Raw genomic sequence first — 17,933 nt, forward strand, 5'->3', positions numbered from 1 at the left:
ATTGCTTGTTTTCTCCATGAGAGTAGGTGTTGAGGGAGGGAGGGAATATGGAACTCAAAGATTAAGAACGAAAGATAAAATTTGTTTTAATATGTAACTGGAAATTGTTATATAGGCAATGGAGTATAGAAATCTATTTTTCCCTACAGAAAAAGGGAGATTTAAGAAGGGTGGGTAATAGAAGGGAGGACAGATTGGAGAAAGGGGTGAATTGGGTGCATGCTCTCCTGGGATGGGGGGCAGGGAGAGATGGGGAGAAAATTTTGAATTCAAATTCTTTTGGAAGTGAATGCTAAGAACTGAAAAATAAGTAAGTCATATATTAAAAAACTGTCTACATAATTGATGATATCACTAACAAATTTCAGAGAAATGGCATAATTATCTTAACAGATGAAGAAAAAAACTTTTCAACAAATACAACACTCATTCAAATTAAAAACAACAGAGAGCACAGTATTCTGTAGAACCTTCCTTAAAATAATAAGTAGTATCTATCAAAAACCATAAGCAAACATTATACGTAATGGCTATGGACTTCCCGTAGGATCAGGGGTGGAACATGGATGTCGATTATCACCACTTTAATTCAATATAGTACTAGAAATGTTATCTTTAGCAGTAAGAGAAGAAAAAGAAATTTAAGGAATTAGAACTGGAAAAGAAGAAAATAATTTGTCACTCTTTGCAGACCCTATGATGATATACTTAAAGAACCCTAGAAAATCAAGTAAAAACAATTGGAAATAGTAAACAACTTTGGCAAAGTAGCAGGGTACAAAATAAGCCCACATGCATCACTTGCATTTCTGTATAATACTAACAAAGCCCAACAGCAACAGATAGAGAAATCTCTTTTAAAAGTTACTGTAGACAGTATAAAATATTTGGGAGGCAAAAACAAACCTAGGGACTTTATGAATGCAATCACAAAACACTTTTAGCACAAATAGAGTCAGACCTTAATAACTGGAAAAAAAAAATCAGTTGCTTGTGAGTAGGCTGAGCTAACATTATAAAAATGACAGTTGTACCTAAATTAATTTGCTTATTCACTTCCATATCAAAGTACCAAAAAACTGCTTTGTAGATCTAGATAAAATACCATCAAAATTCATCTGGAAGAACAAAATGTCTAAAATATCAAGGAAATTAATGAAAATAAATGATAGGGAAGGTGACCCTCACATACTAGTTCTTAAATTGTTTTATAAAGCAGCAATCATCAAAACCACTTGATACTGACTCAGAAATAGAGGGGTGGATTAGTGGAATTGATTGGGTACACATGACACAGTAGTCAATGACTACATCAGTCGAATGTTTAATACAACCACGGACCCCTGTTTTTGAGATAAGAACTTACTGCTTGACAAAGCTGCTGGGAAAACTGGAAAATAGTGTGGCAGAAACTGGATATAGAACAATTCCTGAGAAAGTATGCCAGAAACATGTCCAAATGCGTACATGATATAGGGGTAAAAGCTGATAATTTCAATAAATTAAGAAAATAAGCAATAGTTTATTTACCATATTTATGGAGAATGAAGAAATTTCTTACCAAACAAGAGGTAGAAAAGACTATGAAATGCTAAATGTATAATTTGATTACATTAAATTGAAAAGGTTTTGCATAAACAAACATGCAACCAAGATTAGGAGGGAAGCAGAAAATTGGGAAAGAAGTTTTACAACTAATGTCTGTGATAAAGGCCTCATTTCAAAAATTTATAGAGAACTGAGTCAAATGTACAAGAATACAAGTCATTTCCTAATTGATAAATGATCAAAGGGGGAAATTAAAGCTATCTATACGCATGAAAAAATGTTCTAAATCACTATTGTTTAGAGAGATACAAATCAAAACAGCTCTGACATACCACATCACACCTATAAGATTGAATAATATGACAAAAGAGGAAGAAAATAAATGTTTGAGAAAAGGTGGGAGAGTTGGAACACTAATTGATTTTTGGTGGAACTGTGAGCTGATCCAAACATTCTGGAGAGTAATTTGTAACTATGCCCAAAGGTCTCTAAAATGTGCATACCCTTTGACCCAGTAATAATATTTCTAGGACTGTATCCCAAACAGATCATAAAAAGGGGAAAAGGACCACAAGTTCGAAAATTTTGATAGCATCTCTTTTTGCGGTTGCCACGAACTGGAAATCAAGGGGATGCCCATCAATTGGGGAATAGCTGAACAAGCTGTGGTATATAAATGAATGAAATACTATAGTATTGTAAGAAATAATGAACAGTTGGACCTCAGAAATACCTGGAGAGACTTATATGAACGGATGCTAAGTGAAGTGAGCAAAACCAGGAGAACATTATACACATTAACAGCTAAAGTGTGTGAGGACTGTTTTTAATAGACTTAGTCCTCCATAGCAAGGCAAAGACCCAAACATTTCCAAAAGACTCACGAGGCAAAATGCCATCCATATCCAGAGAAAAACTATAGAGTCTGAAAGCAGAATGAAAGACACTATTCTCTCTTTTGTTAGGTTTTGTTTTCTTTAGTTTTATTCATGAATTCTCCCATTTACTTTAATTCTTCTATTGAACATGCCTAATGTCAAAATGTGTATATTAAGAATGTATATGTAGAACCCATGTAAGATTTCATGCAGTCTTGAGGAAGATGGATGAAGTAGGGAGAAGAAAATTTAAAACTTTTGGAAGTGATTATTTACAATTGGAAATTAATAAATAGCTTTGAAAAAATGGAAAAGAAAAAAAATTGAGAGCAATGAAAGAGAAAGACCCACTGTTTTTCCCACAGGACAATCTATTTCTTTCATCTTTATAGAGACAGACAATGGAGGTATCCTTAAACTCCTGTGGGAAAACCTCTTTTTTTCCATATAACACAAAAAATTTCTGTCACTTTTGTATGAGCAATAGAACCCCCCCACCCCACCCACACACACACCTTGTATATCTCAGCTGGAATACAATTAGTACCAGGTGCTTTGTCACACAAAGCAGGTGCTTTGTCACACAAAGGAGCCTAATGACGTTCAAAACCTGCTCTTCATTTGGAACATCAGCTAGAGAGGGATTGGCTTCAACCTGAGGTAAATGATCAATGACTTCAGCATTGATTGATGACAGTCTATTGAGAACACCATGAAAGTATTCAGCCCATCTGTTTAGGATCATATCCTTATCACTAATCAATGAGGTTCCATCAGCAGTGAGTAGTTGAGATGAACCATAGGTCTTTGGCCCATAAATAGCCTTCAGGGCAGCATGAAAATGCTTTGGATTGTTATTATCAGCATAAAACTGAAGTTTCACTTGTACTTTGTGTTCAAATTAAATGCTGCATTCTTAGAGATGGATGAATTACTTGCTGATAAGCCCTGTGGAATTCTCATTTTTTATTAGCAGCTCCCAAATTTCACCATCATTTTCATCAAATCAGTCTTAATATCAGTCTTAATCTCTGAAAACTGCCCACTCCTTTTCTGCTCCACTATTGTTTACTATATATTGGCTCAACTTTCCTTCCCAATTAGGAACAAACCATTCTTACTGAGAGAAGTACTCTAAATGATTGACATTAATTCTGATAGTCAATTTGCCTTGGGGCCGCCACTTTTGTTGAATACAAATATTTAGCTTGAAGAGGATAAATCTGTGATCAGTCTAGTACTCTGTTCCACAGATTGCCTTCATCACTCTCACATCTTGTCTGTCTCTTCTTCTTGCAATCACATAGTCTATTAAATTACAATATTTACTGCAAAGGTTCATTCATGAAGTTTTATTGCAGTTAAGCAAACAGAAGACAGTATTGGTTATGGGAAGGTCAATGTAGGTACTGGTCTTCAGTAGTAAGTGATGATTGCTGCTACTGTTTCCAACTCAGTTTCTCTGAAGGACTCCCTGCCATGTATGGGATCTGAGTTTACTCCAGCATTAAAGTCACCCATAACTATATGCTTGTCCTCTTTTGGTACATTGATAATAAGGGTTTCAAGTTCTTTACAAATATTCTTTTTTTTCCTTTTACCTTATCAGTTTTCAACATGATGGGAACATAGGCACTGATGATGGTGCCATGGAAGTGCCAATTATGTTGTCATGAGCCTATCGTTCCCTTCTTTTAGCAGGCATATAAGCATATTGACTGGATTAGTTTTGATTGAAAAACCTACACCAGCATCACAGCACATCCTTTCACTATGGCAGTTCCAAACAAAAATGTATATCCATCTCTGAATTATGTAAGCAGGTCTTGATTACTAGTGTTGTTTTGCTCAGGGTTACTCTTTGGGTATGATGCCTATGAAATTCTTTTACAACAATAGCTGTTCATCTTCTAGGTCTACTGGACTTTGTATTGTCTACAAATGTGTGCACATTCCATGTACTAATGATAAGTGGGATAATTTTTGCTCAATTTTTTAATACATTTTTTGCATGTGTTTCAATTGCAGGATGGAATCTCCAACTGTCAGAAAAATCAAACTAGGTTTTGGTAAGCAATTTTTAGGGCATTTTTTTCTTTAACATGTGCACTTTTATTTGAATTGTTCTTAAGTCAGTTTACAGGTAAAGCTCTTCCCCTTCCCAAAGTATTGGCACAAGTATCATAAAACTCACAGAGAGACTATAAACTCTTCCTTCACATATATGTTGGGTGCAGGTAAGGAATGTACTGGAGAGAGTGCCATATGGCTGACAATTTTTTTTTAAAGGAAAAAGTATTAAGGAGGAAGTTACAAAAGATTTTGATTAAAGGATTAAATAATTTACATGTAAAGGAATACCTTCCACCCTCACCTCTCCCCATCTGAATCTTTGTTAAGTAATTCCTTTGCTCAAGCATCAGATAGCCTTCACCCAAGGCTCGTAATGCTGTAACAATGGATTACACAATATTGGGAATGACTATTAATCAACAACAACCAAAAATGTAGTCTCTGGTACTTTGGGGTATTTGCCGCCAACATACTTTGACTGTTTATTACCTTGACCATTTTAGTTTTTACATCCTGAGTCAAGTGCCAAAATAATACCAGATTAAAGTTATGCCAAGCTCTTATCGTTTGGGGGGCTATAATCATGTCACACTTTTTGACAAGAAAAAAAAACAATTTGGCCATTTAGAAGCCTTTGTGGTGTACAGTAGAAGGCACAGACTCATCATGCTACTGCTTATTGATCCACAACTGTTGGAAGGTGGAAAGAGATGCTAAGATGGAACCTTCAATCAAGACAGAATATCTGCACTCAGGTGGGGTAGCAACATTAAGTTCATTGCTCTGGCAGATGGGGGTGTAATCTCCTTTTGCATCCTGTCAGCAATGCCTGGGTACATCAGACAACACGGTATTGTTATGCAAATTGTTATGGATGTAAGCATCATACTTCGTGATTGAGCTGATGGCAGTTTCATGGATTCCACAAGACTGATACCTAAGAAAGATGGTTGGAAGAGATCTTCTGGGCGTTGAAAATTTTAGTTGCCAATGGTGATAACAACCACCAGAAAGCTCATAGGTCTTTTCCCAAGAGGAGTGTAATGGTAATTTAAATGGGAAAATCTTTCCCATTCACCAATAGATACATGTGACCTGCTTAAACCACATGGAAGCCTAAGTCACATGTGGTGGGAGAGCTTTGTGAATGAGTGAAACAGGAAGGGTGGAACAGAACTGGGAAGAAGTTGGTCTGCCTAGTCAGAGCTTAGAAGCACACAGGCAAGCAGCCATAGCTAGGCTCATTTATAGGAAGGCACCAGCAGGGAGCAGAGACTTTGCCTCCTGCAGTTATAATGTATTTTGATTTCTTGGTTACTATTACTTATTTTGCTTTCTGATTCTGGGAGTTGAATTTTTGGTGTCTGAATAAATGTTTTCTCTTTTTTTTCGCTTTCAGTATGGAAAGTATGTTATACATTGTGATTGAGCTCTATGCTTGTATATTCATAGTCACCATCAGTGTTGCGAATATTGCCTTGGTGTCACATTTGGTGTCATAAATGGGATCACAGCATATAAAATCTCTATTTGGAGGCAGAAAGGATTTAGAGAATGAAATGAATATCACAGAATGGGAAGATATACCATACTCCCCCCTAGTAAAGAAATGGACTACAAGCACTGGACCTTGTGAAAACTGGGAAGCAAGATTACAGGAGGGGAAACATAGAGACTTGTGAAAGTGTTTGCAAGGAATACCAATAAGACCAATAAGCAACTGGCGGGGGGTAACTAGGAGAGGCTGGGTTTTATTGCCAGGTTAATGTAATATATGTGAAAGCACAGACAAGCTGCTGAAGGAAAAAAAATCATAAAAAATGTTAGCTAGTTTGCATGGAAATTCTCAGCATTAGGGTTCTTCTTTAAAAGAGCAGTCTGGGAGGTCTCAGGTGGAATGAAAGGCTGTTCATTTAGCTAAGAAGAATCAGAAGACTGGCAAAAGAAGTGTGCATATGAGCTTCGTACAGACTCAGCATATTTGACATGAAGGCAACTGCCAGGAGAGTGTGTGGACAGAAAATTTAATTAAGTCAAAGTTGAAAAATCAAATAATGTTGCAGGGAGAGACTTCTATGGCTTCAGTTTGCCCCATAGCAGGACAAAAATAAGAGAGCCAAGCAGAGAACACATTGTTTAAGGAGATAATTGAGGATTTTACTCAGAAGAAAGTCACAGATATTTTGAATTTGTTCACTCAAAGGATGGGAGAATCGTTTGTATCTTGGATAGTGAGACTCAAGGATGAAGGGGCTGGAGGAATATCTTCAGATGACAAGGATTGCTTAGAATTTATAGATATCAGTCCGAATACTTTCATATAGAAAGCCTGTGGAGATTACAATATGCAGGGAGACAACAATACAACTAATCTGTTAGCTTTGGATGCAAAAGGCTGCAGTAGGTAGTATTCCACCGACTCTATGTGTCCTAGTGGAGATAGACTCTGGTATTCACTTAGGGACTGTATAAGAAAGCTAAAGGGTAAGGTAAAGAAGACTGCCATGACAATCAGAAATGCAGATGCATACTGTTATAATGCCTTTTCAGTTTCCCATAGGAGTATAATATTCAAGACTTCTCCTTCCACTTATAAACACCAAGTTTTGACTCTAACAATTGGGAAAATAAGGAACCATCTTTCAGAGATGCTGGATAAGATTTTATAGTTCAGTGACTTCGGGGATTGGGGAAAAGATAACTTTCTTCAAGAGAGAAGAGTAAATAGCCAGTGGAGTCAAAGTCAGAATAGATTGACAAGAAAAGAATTGTCTGCTCCATTGAGAGCAAGGGTTGTTTTTGGAAGAATAGAAGGTATTCTATGTACTGAGAAAAGGCACTTGATATTACATAGAATAAAGAAGTATGAACTGCCCTTACAGATGCTCCAGAACCTTGGTATCCAAGTTCGATACACATTCAGGGAGAAAAGGAAATTGACTGAGCCCTAGCTCAGATTAAAGAAATACACAGCTGGAATTATACATCCCATATCAATTTGCCTATATATTGGAAAAATGGAGCAAATGTTGTAACTAGGGAATTAGTAGACATTGTGGCAGAGGCTTTCCTTTTAAATAGAAACCCTGATAAGTGTAAACGTCAAACTCCTATCACCATCACAGGACTGGGAGGGCGTGAAATATTAGCCAAACAAGTCAAACTAACAGTGAAAATTAGACAATTACCTAAGAAAGAATATACCATGGTAATTGTACGCATTTCTGAATATATCATTACAATAGATAAATTGAGAAGTATGACTCTAAATTTACATTAGGGGAGACACCAATTTGCAGTAAGGAAGATAGGAATTAACTCAGTTTTAGTGGAAAAATGTTAAAATGTATCCAATCACTTTACCTGAACTTTCTAAAGTAATTACTTTAAAGCATTATCATGTGCCAGGTAGGCAAGATGCAATTACCAATATTATAAAGAATAAACTGAGGCAGGAATGTAAGTGTCTACAAGCACTAGATGGAATAGACCTGTATGGCCAGTATGAAAGTCAGATCTGACATAAAGGATGATAGTGAATTATAGACAACTGAATAAGGCACCTGCTATTTTGTCACTTGCCTCACACCACAGGACTTTGAGATAGGTAAAATTGGTAAAATGAATCTGAGTGAGGCAGAGTTGCACAAAGTCCTTGACCTCATCCTCTCTTCCAGAGTCATCACAGTCCAGTGACTGGACAGAGTCAAGATGACTGTTGATGACTCAAAATATAATGTATGACCTTGGTATCTTTGATGTCTAACTAAGGTCTAAGAATTCCACAAAGCCTGCTTCAACTACTTTCTTGGCTGTTGGAACAAGTAGTTCTCAACTGTCCATTCCACCAGGAGAAATCTTCATATGCGTGGAGTAGACAACTCCCAAACTCACTGATGGGTTTGAGATCCTTCAGTATCCTTAGACTTGTTTAGCTCATCTGCCAAAATGGTTTTACAGGGTGTGGCCACTGTGCATACCAAGGCTTCTTGGAGCTATGGGTGAGAGATATGTGGGTCAGGTGGACACCAAATGTAAGAAGCAATCCTGAAAAGGGCTTTGCAGCTCTCACCCTAGAGTCTCAACACATCCTACATTCCAATCTACATGAATAATCAAATTATTTTTTCTGGTAAGACCACTATGGTTTGATTTTTTTGTTTCTTTCCTATTGCTATTGTTTGTTCATATTTTTGTTTTCATATAGGCCACTTATCTTGAAGAGAATTTATAATTACATTTTTGCCTATTCCTAACTCCTTTATCCAGGGAGTAAGATTCTATTTCCAAAGACAAGATGGCCTGTCTTATTTAAGCTTCTTCGTTTGCAAAGTGACTCTGGTCTAATTAATTTGCTAAATAAGTTAAAGAAAGAATCTTCTAAGCTTTTTTTCCTTTTCTTTACTTTATCTTCATTATTATCATTATTGCTATTGTCCTTGTTAAGAGTAGTATTATGGCAATTATTCTCATTATAATATCTGAGTGTTGCTTGATCTTCTCACCAACATCTTTTTGAAGGTATTTTTTTTTTTAGCATGGCAGATAGTTCAGGTAATTTTTGTCCACTTTCAACTTGGTCTGACATTTTTTCTTTGAATTTCCACTTAAGTAGTTATTTAGTCTTGTATTCATGTATATATTTAATTAATAGCAATATCTCAGAAGGAAAAAAAGAAAACAAATAGGTGAGTATGGAAATAAATGCAATGTTTTATCCAGAAATTTACTACAAGATGTTCAGAATCAAACAAAATGAGTCTCCGCAAGGGGGAGTATTTAACAAATAAGTGTCAGTGACTAATAATTCTAAAATGTGGGCAGAAGTTCATGGGGGTTATTACATAGCATAACATTATAATGAAAAGAATAAATATTTTTAAAATACATGACAATAAAAAGCTAAATATGTTTGGTAGCTTTTCGTTAGATGTTAATCATACTTGATCTTTTGGAATGCACAGAATTTTATCATTATTAGTTAGTTCTGTTGCAAAATCTTCCCCATAACTACATCATAGTCTCTAAAATTTACAAAGAATAGGTACAAGTTATAATACGAGAATAGCAAAATTCTATTTTCTTGATAGATGTGCTATGAAAAAGTGACACATTGGGTTACTCAACTTTTAATAAGGGTATTTTCAGAGGCAAAATTGTTCATCGTTAGCCACTTAAGTTAACTGAAACCGTTTGATTCTCCAGATTCTTTTTCTTTCATTAGAAATACTCCAAAATGGTGAGGTAGCTTAATAGAGAATTAACATGACCACTCTGACCTATGAGAATTAAAGTCAAACCAACCACACAAAAATCAATGAGGAGATAAACTTTCACATAATTAAAAAGCTTTAAACTATCATAAAATGTCAGAGCTAGAAAACAAATCTAGAAATTTTCTAGTACAACACTTTGATTTTGTAGATGAGTAAAATGAAGCTCACAGAAAGTGACGTCCCTAAATGCTGATTAGAACCAAGGCCAGTGGTAAAATTTAAATTTCTGACTACTCAGACCAGGGCTCTTTCCACTATATATACCTTGTATTTTGTTTTCACTAATTCACAATATATTTAAGATATTTTCCCCTTCTCAGTACTTGCTGTTTTGTTGAATAGCCATTTTGTGAACTCTGATCTTTTCTTTAAAAATATATTGATTTTGTACTTAATTACAAAAAGATAAAATAACTGTATGTGCACACAACAAAAAAAAGACGATTTACTATAAAACCATGAATTTCTATTTCACACTGTCTACTTATTTGAAAAAAAATATTAGTAGAGGGGCTTCAGGCAAACTAGGTGGCAGAGTAATTACGGAATTTCGTGAATTCTTCCATTTCCATCTTCAAACAACTATAAAATGGCGTGCTAAAATGAATTTTGAAAAGGCAGAACCAGCAAAAGGATGGGGTGAAACAACATTCTAGTACAATAAAGTTGGAAGATAGGCAGAAAAATTCTATCTCCCTTGGGTAAAAGGAGAGTTCAGTCCAGGACACGAAGCAACCCAGTAATCCAGCAGCAGGCCTTAACCAGTCAACAGGAGGCCCTGAGTCCCAGTGCTGCACTAGGTGAACAGGCAAACAGAAATCTGGGAATACTCCTTTGTGTCTCAGAACAGGGCCAGGGAAGATATAAGTGCCAGGATGCTCCCCACCCCAACCCCACATACATGCATCAGCACATGTAGTGATCAGTCATATAACAGCACTGGCATTCCCTACATGCCTGGGTAGAGCCTTGGGAGAATGAATAGATACCAGTGCCAAGAACCCCGCCTCCAAAAAAAAATACAACTCCCTCCCAACATACACATTTTGCAGCACAAAACATAAGGGTATATCATGGGCCCCAAGCCAGCATCAGTGCTGCACCAGGCAAACATTCAAGTTCTGCAGCCCCTGCACAATAAGTTTAGAATCATGCCCTTTCCATCCCAGAAACAAAGCTCAAATTTAAAAATATAGAAAAACGTTGGAAAAAATTAGCAAAAAGTAGCAGTAGCAACAACAATGAAAAAGAATCTGATCATAAAATGTTATCATGGTGACATGGAAGATTAGACACAAATTCAAGAATACAGCAGCGGAAAAACACCTATGAACAAAGCCCCCCCCAAAACGAGAATTGTTCTCATGCCCAAAACAAATACTCATGAAAGAGCTCAGACAAGAGTTTAAAGACAAAATAAAAGAAGTAGAAGAAAAATTAGGAAAATAAATAAGAATACAAGAGAACCATTTTTTTAAAAAGTCAATAACTTGATAAAGAAAGAACACAAAAAATAGAAAAAGATATATAAAAATTCACTGAAGAAAACAACTACTTAAAAAGTAGTATTGGTCAAACTGAAAAGGAAGTAGAAAACCTAACTGAAGAGAACAATAGAAAATAAAATCAGACAAGTGGAAGCAAATAATTCAATGAGACACAACAAATCAATCAAACAACTATTCCTAAAACGGTTATAAATCTATGTATTCCCTTTCACCCAGCAATACCATTCCTACGTTTTTATCCAAAGACATCTAAAAAGAAGATAAAATAAAAGGTCCTATTTGTACAAATATATTTACAACAGCTTTTTTGTGGGACTAATAATGGGAAATTGAGAGAAATCTCATCAACTATGGAATGACTAGACAAGTTGTGGTATATGATAATGATGGAATGTTATTGTGCTATAAGAAATGATAAGCAGAATCATTTCAGAAAAATCTGGAAAGATTACATGAACTGCTCCAAACTGGATGGAGCAGAACCAAGAGAACATTATACAGCAATAGCAATATTGTGCTATGAAGAACTTTGAATGACTTAGCCATTCTCAACAATACAATGATCCAAGACTATCACAAAGGATTATTGATGAAGCATACTATCCAGTTCCAGAGGTGAGGGGGAAACTGACACTGAGTAAGACTGAAGTATGCTATTTTTCACTTCCTTCCTTCAGGCTCTTCAGAGAAGGGTTTCTCCAGGTCAGTTTTATACTTTCGGGAACTAATTCCAGGAGAAGTATTGCATGATATCAAAAGGAGTAAAGGATGGGGAAAAGACAAAGAATAGCCTTGGGCACCCAGGACTCAAGTTTAAACTCCTCTTATAGCTATATCTAGCTTCCCACAAATGCTAATTCATGAAGGGGGAAAGAAATTCTGCAAGTGGAAAGCAAAGAAAAAAAAAGGAAGGAAAATAATGTTTCTTTGAGAGAACACGTTAATGTCACTGGTCAGAGAATGGATGAGTTAAGTACGTAGGACAAGATTGGTAAGAAGGAATCCAAAGGTCCCTATCATCTGGAATAAAGGAGGAGGAAATAAACATAAGGGGAGATAATAATAAAAGTAACCTTGGGAATTTAGGACTTTTTGGACTGTCTAGGATAACGAGGGCAAGGCGAGTTGTTGGCTAGAGACTGGATTTAGATTACTTTAAGGAAAAAAAATAAAGCAAGCTTCAGTAGCTATTATAATTAACTGAAATAAGAGCAAAATATGTTAGACACACACACACATAAAGGAAGGAGAATGTAATTTTACCGTAGTCCAATACATGCTAGTATATATCAATATGGGAGTAAAATGAGTGCTTTGTGAACTGTGAGCTCTGTGAATCTCTCCTGAGGTGTAAACATTGTTAATTTGATCAAGAAGGGAACAAGGTAAATATCTAACCAAATGAGCTGAACTTATCTCTGGATGTTGTAAAAACCTGGAGAAATTTCATCTTTTCACCAGCATAAGAATTATGGTCTGAAGTGGCTCTATAATACATTCCTGAAAGGCAGGTACTCAATGAGAAGGAAGAGATTTCCCTTCCCCTTTGTCTTCTTGTCTGTATTGTCAAGATCACTGGGTAAACAACTATTTTGAAGCAGAGAAATAAACCAAAGATCACCATGTATGGGAAGAGACAACCCCTATGGAGGAAGTATGCATCTTCAGGAAGCATGAATTGTGTGTAGAGAAGTGTCAGCTGTAGAGAGATTCAGGATATGGACAAATCGTGTGAGTTCTGCTGAATGACTCAACTAACAGAAAGCTGCAGCACAAAGATTAGACAAAGAAAGAAGGGGCTTTCAGAACCAAGAGTTGAGAGTTATCCTTTGTAATAGTGTGTTTTAAATATGTCCTCAATATCATCGTACTTTTGGGTTTGAGTCCATTACTCCCAAAGACGTTGCCTATTTGTGGAAGAGTATAGTCAAGGATTTTGGAGAAATGTTTTGTACTAGTAATAATAGCAATAGCTAGGCTTAGTTAGCAGCAATACTTAGAATTTATATGGAGTTTTAAGGTTCGCAAAATATTTTATTTGTGTTATCTTGTTTGACCCTTAAAACAACCCTGTGAGTTATTTGCCATTTTTCCCATTCATAGATGAGGAAACTGAGGCTGAAAGAGATGAAAATTACTTGCTCAAGATCACATAACTCTTAAGTACCTGAGTCAGGATTCAAACTCAGATCTTCTTTAGTCCAAATCCAGCACTCTATCCACTTTGCCATGGAACTGTGTTGTTGTTGTTGTTGCTGCTTTGTTTTGTATTTCAAAGAAGAGTTTTGTACCAATTCTTCTTGCTGTAAAGTCTTGGTAAATGCCTTAGTCAAAAGCTAAGTCTACTCTCTGGGTGGAAATCTATAAAGTGTAGAAATACAAGTTGGCGAAAGGCACCATTGTGTATTTAATTATGTCTGTGTTTATGTGTATGTATATGCTTATGTATATGTGCATATATTCAGTGCCTATCACATAGTACATACCTAATAAATGTTTATGGAATTGAATATATATATATACATATATATATGTATGTATGTATGTATGTATGTATGTATGTATGTATGTATATCAGTATGTGTATATGTATACGTGGGTCTAGAACTGGAATCTTAGTTCCTCCTTTTCCAAGAAATAGAAAAGGGAAAGGTAAGTGTATCTGGGCAGAGCAAGTACATGGACAGAGTGGTGGATGAGGAAAAGGAGGCTCGACCTTCACCAGAGACTTCTTAAAAAAATGATTTCAACTGCAGGATAAGTGTTAAAAAATAAAGGGGAAGAACGGAGTTCAGTCCTGTTTACTTCTGCAGTGAACTGCATGAGGGACCTGAGTGACTATCTAAGGAATGTAGGCCCAATGGGAATCCACGGAGAATGGCAGTGTAACTGTATTGATTTCCAGCTCATTGGTGAAATTTTTGCCTCTTATCAGTTACCTCATTCTAGCTCTCTTCATAACACATTTCTTTAAAAATTTCTTGACATTTCATTTTTTAAATAGTCATATCTTCTCGAAAGAAATGGCTTTATCTAAGATATCATTATTTTGTATTATTTCTTTAATGGAAAGGTAAAAGTAGTTAGGCTGGAAAATAAAGTTCGTTGTATACACAAAGAAAGAAGAAATTCACTTGCTTCAATGGCAGCTGCACGCTCAGAAAAACCAGAAATTTTATTGGAAGGAGATTTTTAAACTCTTCTGAGACTAATATGAATCTCAACTGGTCAGGAACTCCTTTGGGTGCAATTGAGCCAAAGGATGGTTTTAAGGGAAATGGAGAAAGTTGCTTCCCAAACAGAATTTATATTTATTGCCTTAGAAATACTTTCCTTCTTTGTCAATAAATTTAAAAACATCCCCTGATTGAGGGACAGAGGCATGGGTGTTAGCTAGAGCAAAATTGACAGTTAAAGGAAAGCATATGGAATATCATGGCTTCACTCTTTTCATCTCTCTCTATCTCTGTCTCTCTCTGTCTCTCTCTGTCTCTGTCTCTCTCTGTCTCTCTGTCTCTCTGTCTCTCTGTCTCTCTGTCTCTCTGTCTCTCTCTCTCTCTCTCTCTCTCTCTCTCTCTCTCTCTCTTTCTCTCTCATTTTATAGGGTTATATTTACAAATGGAACATATGATTCCTGTGGCATGGTTTCATTCTCATCAAGTACAAGGACATAGATAAACGGATATGAGAAGAGTAGGCAGAATTTGTTCTGAGTTCTACATGATTTGGGAGACTTGATGAAACACGTACCTGTGTCCTCAACCCAGAAGAAGGGAGAGAAAGTTTAACCCCATCACACCAACAGTAGCTACCCTGATCACATGACCTTCTTGGTCTGGGTGATCCAGTCTGGTACATCCCCCCATCCCCTTAGCCTGAAAGTGGCATTGCTGTCACTGTAGATGCCCAGGTTCCAGGTGAAAAATCAAGAGCTATTTTTCACATGCAAGTGAATGACCCAGCCATGCATGGGAAGCCGCACTTGTGTTTGCACTAAATCATTCCCCTGGAGGAACTGAAGACTATCTTCCCATGTGGATTGCCCCCCTCATTTTGGAATGCAAGTGAAAATCTTCAATGAAGCCTCCCTGATGGTACAGGAACCAGCCCTAGAGTTCCTGCACTACTTGAAAAATACAAACATTACTAACTCTGCTATCCGATATGTCCCCTATGGTGAGAAGGGCACAGCAAAATCTTACTCTTTGCCATGCTGTTCATTTCTGTGCAAAAAACAGGACTGACTGATAACGCATATTTCAGATGTTAATTGTTGGGTGAAAAATTGTCAGAATCTTCTGCAGTCTACCTACAACGAAGAACCTTATGATAAACCCCTGAAAACTTCAACTTGGCTGAAGAATTTGAAAACCTCAAATGAGCAGTTCCTGAACCAGATCACAATTCAAGAGAAGTATATCTGGAACAAAGTGGGTATCATAGAGGAGGGCAGACCTCTTGGAGAAGTAGTTGGGATGGGCCTAAATCCAGTGAAAAATACCAGTGATGCTGCTGGATTGTGATGAAAGAACAGAAGAGACAAAGTTCTTTGGGTTCCTTCCACTTTCTGGTGGCAGTGGATAGTGTCAGTACTCTCTGGGGGAGGACTACACTGCCCCAGAAAAGCTGAAGGTCCTTCATAATGTGAATAAAATGGTGAATAGTGATTAAAATGAAGGGCTATCCTGGTGAGTTTGAGCCAGACTGATATTTTCTTTAAACCCAGAGCTACCTATCTACCCCAGGACTTTCCATGAAAGGAAAGTTTTGAGGAACAATATACCTCTACTCCCAGTCAAGTTTACAATTATATCCCAAAAGAGTTTGAAAGTTATATTCAGTATTATTTGAAAATCAGGTGGCTTCAGCACAAGGAAGTTCACACAGGAGGAAAAAAAAGAAGCTTCTCTTCCTTAGCAACTCCAGTCCCTGGCAGCTAGAATAACTCTGTGCTTATTTCTAAAGCATGCCCTTCTCCATTGTATCTGGTTCTTGGTATTGGTTTGTCTGAATCAAAAAGCAAGTCCTGCTCCAGAGGCAGTCAAGGTCCTATGTCTGGACAGATCCCAGGCCTTGGAGTCCATAGCAGGCCTCTAGACATCAGGGAAGATCCTTCCCAAGGGTTTTCAGACGTTCTATCAAAGTCTCTGAACCAAGTGATGATCCCATCCCTAGTCTTGTCACTTGTGTCAAAATGTGAACACTGCACATTGTTCTCAGAAGCAGGATTCTATGAACCTTCCCTCTTTTAAAAGGAAGAAAAAAAGATACAATGCTTTTCTAAAAAGAAGAATGTCATTGGGTTTGTCATATGATAAGCGCTGGGTAAGTTTTAGTGTTCATTTTGAGTCTGTGTTAGTGTCTACATGTACTCACTTAAAGAGAATTCCTAGATAATTGTGTTTTCTATTTACAGTTTAGTTCAGCAGGTGGAAATGAAAACATCCACTCCTTTTTTGGCCTACCCATCACATAAACTTAGCTCTTTTCTTGTTTACTTTCTTCTTTTACTTTTTCTGGCTAGGGTTATATGACTTGAAGTTTTATAGTATCTGACTGGAATGGTTACTACATAGGCAAAAAAAAAAATCTGAAAAGGCGGTAAACAACTCTTCTTCTTCTTGATCATAAATGAGTTGAAAGAGCAACCAAAGATTGAGACTTCAGTAATTTGATACTGGAGAAGGCAAGGATTCAAGGGTGAACCAAGAGGTCTTCCTAAGGCACAAAAGTCCATCTCATCCATAACCTTCTTGACTGTGGTTGTAGAATCTGCGCTGAGTAAGGAATCAAAGGTGCTGCCTCTGTGGTCTTAAGCAGTTCACTTAAATTCGATAGGCGTTACTTTCCTTATGTGTAAAATGAAGGGGTCAGACTAGATGATTGGTAAGATAAAGTATGAAGACTGCCTAAAAATATTCTACGTGTCACGGGCTCATTCTCCTGTAAATACAATGTCCATGGAAGAATGAGAATAGTGGGAATGAGCTACCCACATATAGGAAACACATGGTCCACCGCCAGCTGATGCTGTTGGTTCTACTGGGCCTTGTTATCTTTGGTCTCCTTGTTAAATCCTCGTGCTGTTCCTCCTAACTCTCTCTTTCTAATCTTCAGCATCTATCTGTGGGCTCCTTCCCTGCTGCCTACAGATATGCTCATGTCTTGCAATCAATTCAGTTCTACAGTCCTACTTTCTTGAATCAATAGCCTTCTTAGAATATTGCCAGTTATGCCCAGCAAAGCCTCAGCCTTGGATCACTTACATCATTCATCTCTTTCTCTTTCACACAAGTGCTTCTGAATAAAGCCACCATTCTGACTGCTCCCACTACAGATTTATGTTACATAACCTCCACTAGACCCTTACACCTGTTAGTCAGTCCTACTATCTTCCTCAACGGACTGGGGAAGACAAAAATTTATGGATATGTCTCAGAGTGTTTCTTAGATGGTCCTGGAATGACTTGAATAAATTGTGCTACGTGAATGCAATAAAATATTATTGTACCAATAGAAATTACGAAAGATTATTTCAGAGAATTCTGGAGAATATGAACTGACAGTGAAGTACACAGAAATAGAACAGTTTATAAAAAGACAACCGTATTGTAAAGTAAAGCAACTTTGACTTAAGAAATTTTATCTGT

General features: G+C 36.8%; 1 pseudogene; it reads left to right on the forward strand.

Moving 5' to 3' along the window:
• The first annotated feature begins 1,303 nt into the window (after nt 1-1,303).
• On the forward strand, nt 1,304-16,246 carry LOC140532176 (small ribosomal subunit protein mS29 pseudogene; annotated as a pseudogene).
• The last annotated feature ends 1,687 nt before the right edge of the window (nt 16,247-17,933 follow it).

This window comes from Notamacropus eugenii, chromosome 3, assembly GCF_028372415.1.
Source record: "Notamacropus eugenii isolate mMacEug1 chromosome 3, mMacEug1.pri_v2, whole genome shotgun sequence".
Lineage (NCBI taxonomy): Eukaryota > Metazoa > Chordata > Mammalia > Diprotodontia > Macropodidae > Notamacropus > Notamacropus eugenii.